The 11834-nt window shown below is 37.8% G+C and overlaps 1 pseudogene; it reads left to right on the top strand.

Moving 5' to 3' along the window:
• The first annotated feature begins 9172 nt into the window (after window positions 1-9172).
• Window positions 9173-9903, top strand: LOC147343307 (olfactory receptor 10AG1-like; annotated as a pseudogene).
• The last annotated feature ends 1931 nt before the right edge of the window (window positions 9904-11834 follow it).

Here is an 11834-nt window from a genome sequence, read left to right as displayed (position 1 = left end):
GGGTGGAGGGTTCAGGATGGGGAACGTGGGTATACTTGTGGTGGATTCATTTCGATATTTGGCAAAACTAATACAATATTGTAAAGTTTAAAAATAAAATAAAATTTAAAAAATAAAAATAAAAAAAATGGAAATAGAATCGCACATGTTGAAAACGAGGTTACCAAGATCGAAAGGTGGAGGTGAAAGGGTAAACTAAGATATTGAGATTGAATTATACACACTAACCTGTCTAAAATAGATAGCTAGCAAGATCCTACTGTATAGCACAGGAACTCTACTTAATAATCTATATAGGAATAAAATCTTAAAAAGAGTCAAAGTATGTATATGTAACACTGATTCACTTTGCCGTATGATGGTAGCTAGATAACATTGTAAATCAAATGCATTCCAATAAAAATTAATTTAAAAAGAGTAAGTGTAAGGCAATAATACAAAACCAAAGATAACATTGTACAAATAGGAGCATTTTCTTTTTGGGATCTTAACAATTTGCATATTAAAGTGTGTAAGTTTTTAATGATAGATTGTATTAGGCAGATATTTATTTTGCAAACTCTACAGTTATACCTAAAAACTAATAAGGAGCATTGGATAAAAATAATGGTTCAGTTCAGATCAGTTCAGTTGTTAAGTCATGTCCAACACTTTTCCACCCCATGGACTGTGGCATTCCAGGACTCTCTGTATGTCAACAACTCCCAGAGTTTACTCCAGCTCATGTCCACTGAGTAGGTGATGCCATCCAACCATCTCATCTCCTCCCACCTTCAATCTTTCCCAGCATCAGGATCTTTTCCAATGAGTCAACTCTTCACATTAGGTGGCCAAAAATTTGGAGTTTCAGCTTCAGCATCAGTCGTTCCAATGAATATTCAGGACTGATTTCCCTTAGGATGGACTGGTTGGATCTCCTTGCTTTCCAAGGGACTCTTAAGAGTCTTTTCCAACACCACAGTTCAAAGCATCAGTTCTTTGCTGCATCAATCACTTCAGTTCAGTTCAGTTGCTCAGTCGTGTCTGAGCAATTCTTTGCGACCCCATGAATCACAGCATGCCAGGCCTCCCTGTACATCACCAATACCCGGAGTTTACCCACACCCATGTCCATTGAGGTGGTGATGCCATCTAGCCATCTCATCCTCTGTTGTCCCCTTCTCCTCCTGCCTGCAATCGTTCCTAGCATTAGGGTCTTTTCCAATGAGTCAACTCTTTGCATGAGGTGGCCAAAGTATTGGGGTTTCTGCTCCAACATCAGTCCTTCCAATGAACACCCAGGGCTGATCTCCTTTAGAATGGACTGGTTGGATCTCCTTGCAGTCCAAGGGACTCTCAAGAGTCTTCTCCAGCACCACAGTTCAAAAGCATCAATTCTTAGATGCTCAGCTTTCTTCACATTCCAACTCTCACATCCATACATGACCACTGGAAAAACCATAGCCTTGACTGGATGGACCTTTGTTAGGAAAGTAATGTCTCGGCTATCTAAGCTGGTCATAACTTTCACTCCAAAGAGTAAGCGTCTTTTAAGTTCATGGCTGCAGTCACCATATGCATTGATTCGGGAGCCTCCAAAAATAAAGTCTGACACTGTTTCCACTGTTTCCCCATCTATTTGTCATGAAGTGATGGGACCAGATGCCGTGATCTTTGTTTTCTGGGTGTTGAGCTTTAAGCCAACTTTTCACTCTCCTCTATCACTTCCATCAAGAGGCTTTTTAGTTCCTCTTCACTTTCTGCCATAAGGGTGGTGTCATCTGCATATCTGAAGTTATTGATATTTCTCCCAGCAATCTTGATTCCAGCTTGTGCCTCTTCCAGCCCAGTGTTTCTCATGATGTACTCTGCATATAAGTTAAATAAGCAGGGTGACATTATATAGCCTTGATGTACTCCTTTTCCTATTTGGAACCAGTCTGTTGTTCCATGTCCAGTTCTAACTGTTGCTTCCTCACCTGCATACAGATTTTGCAAGAGGCAGGTCCTGTGGTCTGGTATTCCCATCTCTTTCAAAATTTTCCACAGATTATTGTGATCCACACAGTCAAAGGCTTTGGCATAGTCAATAAAGCAGAAATAGATGTTTTTCTGGAACTCTCTTGCTTTTTTCATGAGGCAGCAGCTGTTGGCAATTTGATCTCTGGTTCCTCTGCCTTTTCTAAAACCAGCTTGAACGTCTGGAAGTACACGGTACTTGTACTGCTGAAGCCTGGCTTGGAGAACTTTGAGCATTACTTTACTAGCATGTGAGATGTCCAGTAGGAAACTTCAAAGAAGTAGGAACAGTGGGACCCCTAGATGAAAACAACCAGGGTTTCTTCATCACTGACTGCAAACCTGTGCTATAATATGATAGTAAAATATTTCTTTATTTTGTTACACTGATACAGTTGAGGTATTTTCTCAGAGTGTAGATTTGTTTTCAGGTGATGATGATATTGAATTGAAGAGAGAAATATTCAATTCAATATCCTAAAGATAGAATTAGGGATTAGATCAGTTCACTCACATGGGTGATGGACATTCAATTTGTTTGATGTTGTAAGTAAAACTTAGTTGAAAGAAATAATGTGTGCAATTGTCATTTGTAAATAAACATGACACTAAATGACATGGATAGCACATCAATCCTAAAAATGATTACTGAGGTCCAATTTATGAGGAACATGGTATAATAAAGAGGAACAAATTTAACATACAGAAAAGAAGCAATTTTAGAAACACTGTGAGTGTTTCAAATTGTCAAAGAATTTCTAAACAGAAAGAAAAAAAAATGTGCTTATGAGCGGAAGTTGATATTGGCCTTGAAACCTCATTCTTGACATTTTTACCTACATACCTGCCTGGAAGTTGCTGAAATAGAAAAAGCATTTTGTAGGAGGTGTGTTTTTTTTCTGTCTTAAATAATTGGGTTTAAATTTTTTAATTATTAATGGGAAGATAATTGCTTTACAATGTTGTGTTGGTTCTGCCATTAAACAAATTAAATCAGTCATAGGTGTACATACATCTCCTCTCTCTTTAACCTCCCTCACACACCCCACCACATCACCCCCAGGTTGTCACAGAGCTTCAGGTTGAGCTCCTTGTTTTATATATTTAGAAACTTCCCACTAGCTATCTGCTTTACATGTGGTGGTGTATGTATCTCAATGTTAATCTTTCAACTCGTCCCACTCTCTCCTTCCTTCATAAGTCTGTTCTCTATGTCTGCATCTATATTCCTGCCTTGAAAATAGGTTTATCAGTATCATTTTTCTCAAGCACACACACACACACACACACACACACACACACGTATGTGTTAATATAGGATATCTGTCTTTCTCTTTCTGACTTACTTCACTCTGCATAACAGGCTCTAGGCTATTTTTAGGGTGCCTTTCATTTTTAATCTGCTAGATACCTACACTGAAGACCAACTAGATATCCTAACATGAATAAAACTACCCAGATTTTTGTCAGCATATACAACATACTTTAATTTCCACAAAAGTTAATCTAGGAACAGAGGGTTCCACTTCTGAAAAGGGATCTAACCTTCCCTGCAATGGATTGGAAATAACAAACATACCACATTTGTGTATTAGTAAGTGACACATTTTTCTAAAGATGTGAAAGATGAGATCTGGATGAAATATGGGAATAAAATTAATGAAGGCAAATTTACAGCAATTACTAATGTTCTGAAATGCAATCAATTGAAAGTTTTTTTTTTCCAGAAAGTATTACTGATACAAGAAAATTAAGTGTCATTTCTCTACTAAGTTTCTACCCCCAGAGAGGGGAACCTTTATGCCAAGAAGGAGCTCTTGAAGACAAGTCATCTACAGAAAAAGTAGTTTTAAAACATAAACCCAGATGATCAGCAAACAGAAGCAGTCTTCTAGAAATTAAACTGATACTCAAGAGAAAATGTCCCCCAGGGTGAGCATGACTACTTCGTATTTCAGAACAGCTGATCTGTGAAGAATCCTCCAAAATGACAGTGACTTCCTGACTCAAAAGAATTATAAAAGTTTACAGGGTCAAAACATCTATATTCTCATAAATAACTTCACATAAATCTATGAAGTTAAAATGTTAGATGGTTTTATTTAAAAATAGTTTTGAATTTGGGGATTAAGAAGCAAAGGATAATATATAAAAATATGAAATTCTGAGATCTTTATCTGAAAATTAGTTAATAACTTAACCAATGTATTTCTTAATTTTTAAATGATAAAATAAAACTAGATATAAGTGAAATAACAATAATAATATTAATAGTATTTATAATAAAGCTTTCACTTAAGGTAAATTTGAAAGGTAATTCTAGTGGAAATAGAGATATATGAGAGAAAGAAGAAGGACAAGCTGGAATCAAGATTGCTGGGAGAAATATCAATAACCTCAGATATGCAGATGACACCACCCTTATGGCGGAGAGTGAAGAGGAACTAAATAGCCTCTTTATGAAAGTGAAAGAGGAGAGTGAAAAAGGTGGCTTAAAGCTCAACATTCAGAAAACTAAGATCATAGCATCTGGTCCCATCACTTCATGGGAAATAGATGGAGAAACAGTGGAAACAGTGTCAGACTTTAGTTTTGGGGGCTCCAAAATCACTGCAGATGGTGACTGCAGCCATAAAATTAAAAGACCCTTACTTCTTGGAGGGAAAGTTATGACCAACCTAGATAGCATATTCAAAAGCAGAGACATTACTTTCCCAACAAAGGTCCGTTTAGTCAAGGCTATGGTTTTTCCTGTGGTCATGTATGGATGTGAAAGTTAGACTGTGAAGAAAGCTGAGCATCTAAGAATTGATGCTTTTGAATTGTGGTCTTGGAGAAGACTCTTGGGAGTCCCTTGGACTGCAAGGAGATCCAACCAGTCCATCCTAAAGGAGATCAGTCCTGGGTGTAAATTGGAAGGTCTGATGCTGAAGCTGAAACCCCAACACTTTGGCCACCTCATGTGAAGAGTTGACTCATTGGGAAAGACCCTGATGCTGGGAGGGATTAGGGTCAGGAGGAGAAGGGGATGACAGAAGATGAAATGTCTAGATGGCATCACTGACTCGATGGACTTGAGTTTGAGTAAACTCTGGGTGTTGGTGATGGACAGGGAGGCCTGGTGTTCTGTGATTCATGGGGTCACAAAGAATTGGACACAACTGAGTGACTGGACTGAACTGATTTGTTGACTCAACTTTATTTATCAAAGTACTAATGCAAAAACAATAGTTTGTGGGGCTGAAAGATGGGAACAGACATAATAGATTTAATGGAATATGAAAACACAGTTAGAGAACAAACATTAATGAAGTGTTATGAGAATTGTCAAAGTGCTGACTGCCTGATATCTGATTACAGGAACTTGAAGTGAAGCAAGATAATGTATGTGTGTGTGTGTTTGTGTGTGTGTTAGTCCCACTCATATGCTTTTGCCATTTGCATTCCTAAAATAAGTAATCATAGGGTTTAAATACAGTTACATTTATTAGATAAAATTACAATGGAATTATATGGGATATATTTTATTTGATTTTAAGAGAAGGAGATTACAATGGATCAGAGAATCACATGTGTTAAGAAGAAACTGTATTAAAATATCACGAAAGTGAAAGTCACTCAGTCGTGTCCAGCTCTTTTTGACTCCATAGACTATACCATCCATAGACTTCTTCAGGCCGGAATACTGGAGTGGGTAGCCTTTCCCTTCTCCAGGTGATCTTCCCAACTCAAGGATCAAACTCAGGTCTCCCATATTGCAGACAGATTCTTTACCAGGTGAGTCACAAGGAAAGCACAGGAATAATAGAGTGGGTAGCCTATCCCTTCTCCAGTGGATCTTCCTGACCTTGTAATCAAACCAAGGTCTCCTGCATTTGAGGTAGATTCTTTTTCAACTGAGCTATCAGGGAACCCCAAATATCATGAAGAATGGGTCATATTTATGGACTGAGTGAAAGAAACACCTGAAATAACAGGCAGATTTGGCATTGGAGTACAGAATGAAGCAGGAAAAAGGCTAGTAGAGTTTTGCCAAGAGAACACACTGGTCATAGCAAACACCTTCTCCCAACAATACAGGAGAAGACTCTACACATGGACATCACCAGATGGTCAACACTGAAATCAGATTGATTATATCCTTTGCAGCCAAAGATGGAGAAGCTGTATACAGTCAGCAAAAACAAGAGTGGGAGCAGACTGTGGCTCAGATCATGAATTCCTTATTGCCAAATTCAGACTTAAATTAAAGAAAGTGGGGAAAACCACTAGACCATTCAGGTATGACTTAAATCAAATCCCTTATGACTATACAGTGGAAGTGAGAAATAGGTTGAAAGTACTAGATCTGATAGACAGAGTCCCTGATGAACTATAGATGGAGGTTCATAACATTGTACAGGAGACAGGGAGCAAGATCATTCGCAAGAAAAAGAAATGCAAAAAAGCAAAATGGCTGTCTGAGGAAGCCTTACAAATAGCTGTGAAATGAAGAGAAGTGAATAGCAAAGGAGCAAAGGAAAGATATACCCATTTGAATGCAGAGTTCCAAAGAACAGCAAGGAGAGATAAGAAAGCCTTCTTCAGTGATCAATGCAAAGAAATAGAGGAAACCAATAAAATGGAAAAGACTAGAGATCTCGTCAGGAAAATTAGAGATACCAAGGGAACATTTCATGCAAAGATGGGCTCAATAAAGGACAGAAATTGTATGGACCTAACAGAAGCAGAAGATATTAGGAAGAGTTGACAAGAACACACAGAAAAACTGTACAAAAAAATATCTTCATGACCAAGATAATCATGAAGGTGTGATCACTCACACTCACCTAGAGCTGGACATCCTGGAATGTGAAGTCAGGTGGGCCTTAGGAAGCATTGCTACGAACAAAGCTATTGGAGGCAATGGAATTCTAGTTGAGCTATTTCAATTTCTAAAAGATGATATTGTTAACGTGCTGCACTCAATATGTCAGCAAATTTGGAAAACTCAGCAGTGGCCACAAGACTGGAAAAGGTCAGTTTTCATTCCAATCCCAAAGCCAAAGAATGCTCAAACTAACACACAATTGCACTCATCTCACATGCTAGTAAAGTAATGCTCAAAATTCTCCAAGCCAGTCTTCAGCAATATGCGAAGCTTGAACTTACAGATGTTCAAGCTGGTTTTAGAAAAGGCAGAGGAACCAGAGATCATATTGCCAACACCCAGTGGATCATGGAAAAAGCAATAGAGTTCCAGAAAAACATCTATTTCTGCTTTATTGACTGTACCAAAGCCTTTGGCTGTGTGGATCACAATAAACTGTGGAAAATTCTGAAAGAGATGGGCATAGCAGACCACCTGACCTGCCTCTTAAGAAACTTGTATACAGGTCAGGAAACAACAGTTAGAACTGGACATGAAGCAACAGACTGATCCCAAATAGGAAAAGGAATACTTCAAGGCTGTATATTGTCACCCTGCTTATTTAACTTATATACAGAGTACATCATGAGAAACGCTGGGCTGGAGGAACCAGAAGCTGGAATCAAGATTGCCAGGACAAATATCAATAAACTCAGATATGCAGATGACACCACCCTTACAGCAGAAAGTGAAGAAGAACTAAAGATTCTCTTGATGAAAGTGAAAGAAGAGAGTGAAAAAGTTGGCTTAAAGCTCAACATTCAGAAAACGAAGATCATGGCATCTGGTCCCATCACTTCATGGGAAATAGATGGGGAAACAGTGGAAACAGTGTCAGACTTCATTTTTTCTGGGCTCCAAAGTCACTGCAGATGGTGACTGCAGCCATGAAATTAAAAGATGTGTACTCCTTGGAAGGGAAGTTATGACCAACCTAGATAGCATATTTAAAAGCAGAGACATTGCTTTGCCAACAAAGGTCCGTCTAGTCAAGGCTATGGTTTTTCCAGTAGTCATATATTGATGTGAGAGTTAGACTATAAAGAAAGCTCAGCGCAGAAGAATTGATGCTTTTGAACTGCGGTGTTGGAGAAGACTCTTGAGAGTTCCTTGGACTGCAAGGAGATCCAACCAGTCCATCCTAAAGCAAATCAGTCCTGGGTGTTCATTGGAAGGACTGATGCTGAAATTCCTGTACTTTGTCCACCTGATCAGAGAGCTGACTCATATGAAAAGACCCTGAAGCTGGGAAAGATTGAGGGCAGGAGGAGAAGGGGATGACAGAGGATTAGATGGTCGGATGGCATCACTGACACAATGGGCATGGGTTTGGGTGGACTCTGGGAGTTGGTGATGGACAGGGAGGCCTGGCATGCTGCAGTTCATGGGGTCACAAAGAGTCAGATACGACTATGCAACTGAATTGAATTGAAATTGAATGCAGTGTACAATGGGTATTAATAAGGAATGTTATTGGACTCCATGATGTAATGTGCTTTCCATGTGTAGCATAACTGATGGATGAGATACACAGAAGAGAACAATACAATTACATGTATCTGTTCCCAGAGTAACAAGGAATGAGTTTAAGAAAGTCAGTTCTCATTGGAGTAGAAATGGGAGGGCTTAAAATATTTTGAATAAGAATTAGGCAAAAGTTTTAGTGAAAATCTTTGAATTGAAAGGAGATGGAATAAGTCAATAGGTACAGAAAAAGAAATGGATGAACCCAAAGAAAAACAATAGCAAGCTTGTGTCATATATAATTTCACTTTTAAAAGGGGTGAAACAACTTAATACTATTGCTGCACAATAAGCTCTAAATAAAAAATGCATACATCATATTGTTTCTGGTATCATTACTGCTGCTGCTCAGTCACTTCTGTCATGTCTGACTCTTGGTGATCCCATGGGCCATAGCCCACCAGGCTCCTTGTCCATGGAATTCTCTAGGCAAGAATGCTGGAGTGGGTTGCCATCCCGTCCTTCAGGGGATCTTCCTTATCCATGGATCAAACCGACATCTCCTGTATCTCCTGCATTTCAGGCAATCTCTTTTACTGCCGAGATACCAGGGAAGCCCTCTGGTATCACTACATCCAAATATAAGAAAATGGAGATTTTATTTCTCTAATTGATTTTAACTGCACTTCAGTTCATCGCTGAGGTTTCAAATCTCATTTCTTAGAACCTGAGCAAGGCAAAGGCAGCAGTACTTGCAGGGATTATGTACATAGGTTCATGCATCTGATCAGTTAACAGAAGGGAAGTGTTGCTCAAAAGCATTAATGAATTAACCATCTTGAATTTACCATATCTACAGATGGAGTACAAATTAAGAAGAGAAAAATCAAATATCACCACAATGATGGAATTTATCCTCTTGGGGTTTTCTGATATTCCCAATTCCCAATGGATTCTTTTGGGGATATTTTTAATCCTCTATCTGACCATCCTGATGTGCAATAGTGTCATTGCACTGATAACAAGAATTGACCCTACTCTCCAGACCCCCATGTACTTTTTCCTCAACCACATTTCCATTTTAGAAATCTGTTATGTAACTGTCACTATCCCAAGAATGCTAACAGACCTCCTGAACCATAAAGGGCATGTTTCTTTCATGGCCTGTGCTACACAAATGTGTTTGGTCCTTCTGTTCGGAGGTTTAGAGTGTCTCCTCCTGGCTGTGATGGCCTGTGACCACTATGTGGCCATTTGTAACCCTTTTCACTATGGTCTGATCATGAGCCCCCAGGTCTGTGTCCAGCTGGTCACTGCCTCCTGCGTCAGTGGATTTCCTGTTGTAATTGGGCAAACATGGCAGGTTTCCTCTCTGCCCTTTTGTGGGTCTACCACAATTAATCATTTTTTTCTGTGACCTCTCCCCAGTATTCAAGCTTGCTTGTGGGAACACATTTCTGAACGATTTAGCAGTCTACGCAGTTGCAATGGTATTCATCATGCTTCCATTTCTGACTTTTCCATTATGCTAATTTTTGTTTAGTTTTTATTCAAACATTTCAATTATGCTGAGCCTTATTGTGCATTTACTCAGTGATTTTTGAGCATGTAGATTCTTTATATACTATAGCACATCTTGTAGTTTAAATACTATTAAATATAAGCTAACACAAATAACATATTAATTAAATGGTCAAGTAACTCATTATAACCTCAAATTCATCATGAAGTAATACATACAGGGCTATAATTTCAAAGCAAAAATATCTAAATCTTGTCCAAAATAAAATCATCTTTGAATAGAGATATTCAGTCAAATCTAAATAAGACTGAATTTGAGAGATGGAAGAATAGTAGATAAAGGATTTGACAGTTATTCAGGTTGTGAAATATACAAGTCCATGTTTGTCAGAAGAAGTCATATTTGCTACAACATGGAAGACCCGTGAAGGCAACATACTAAGTGAAATAATTCATACAGAGGAAGATAAGTACTGCATGATCTCACATAGAGATAGAATCTAAAAGGTAAAACTCAGGAATTCCCTGGAAGTCCAATGAATAGGACTTGGTGCTTTCAATGCCCAGGCCCAGGTTTGATCTCTGGTCAGGGAACTAAGATCCTTGAAAGCCTTGTGGTGTAGCCTAAGTAAATAAATAAATTTCATACAAGTAGAGAGTAGATTGGTTGTTGCTAGGGGCTGAAAAACAGGAGAAAGGGTTATGTTGGTCAAAGTGCACATATTTTCTATTATTTATTCAATAAGTTTAGGGGATTTAATCTACATGATGACTCCAGTTAACAATACTGTAGTATAAACTTGAAGTTTGCTAAAAGAGTAGATTTTAACTGTCCTCACCATACAGACACTCAAAATGGTGACTATGTGATGTTAGGCATATATTAATTAACCTTATTGTGATGATCATTTCACAAAGTATACATATATCACTTCATCACATTGTATACCTTATAACTATATGTGGTATCTATCAATTACATTTGAAGTAGCTATATTAAAAAATGAGAAGGAAAGAAGTCTAAAGATAAGATTATAAAGCCCTATGGAAAGTATAGAAAGAAACTTGCTAAAATACAATATTGTGTTTTTGTTATCAACTATCAATTCTGCACTTCTTCCAAGATACTTTTCCTTCCTTCTCTCTCATTCTCCACCCTAAGTGCCCCTTTTTTGTCTCTTTGTGTTTCACAAACATCCACTTATCTAAAGCATTATTTTATATCACACTATTTGTGCTCATTCTTTGGTAAAGAACAAGGCATTCCATCCTTGTTAAGCAAAGCACTGACAGTTGCCTGAAGCATAAAATAAGCAAATATATATTAATCTAAAAATACTAGACAACCTTTTTTGGCTATTACTTATATCTCAGAAACACAAAATTAACTGAAAACTTGCTAAGTGCCTTAAATATATATATATATATATGTGTGTGTGTGTGTGTGTGTGTGTGTGTGTGTGTGTGTATCACAATATGCAGGTGGATTCTTTACCAGCTGAGCCCCCATGGAAGCCCTATATATCACAATATAATATAACTATTGTATGCATATAACAATAGTTTTGGGAAGGTGCAGAAATGGTTGTCGACAAAAAGTTAACAGACTTTTATAAAGACATTAATTGTACTAGATGTAAGAAATTATAAGTTCTTGATATTTGATGCTTCATATACCTTGAATCTGGTTTCCTGAAGGATAAAGCACAGAAAGTGAGGATACAAACATATATTTGAAATACCATAAAGGACAGAACACTCTTATTTATTCATTAAAAGTATAAGGTTAAAAGACCTCTGATAGTCTTAAATTTTCTAGATGTCATTTTAAAAAGTCCTTATGTGAAATTATTTCAGAATGGAAATATAAACTTACAAAATTCCTTTGTTATTCAGAGTGGTATTTGTGAAACACCATAGCATGTTAAAAAGAGTTCTCATG

This window comes from Bos grunniens, chromosome 28, assembly GCF_055505025.1.
Source record: "Bos grunniens cultivar Pamir isolate PY7600 chromosome 28, Bosgru_T2T1.0, whole genome shotgun sequence".
NCBI classification, from domain to species: Eukaryota; Metazoa; Chordata; class Mammalia; order Artiodactyla; family Bovidae; genus Bos; species Bos grunniens.
The sequence above is the reverse complement of the archived record's forward strand: the minus strand, read 5'-3'. Positions and strand labels throughout refer to the sequence as shown.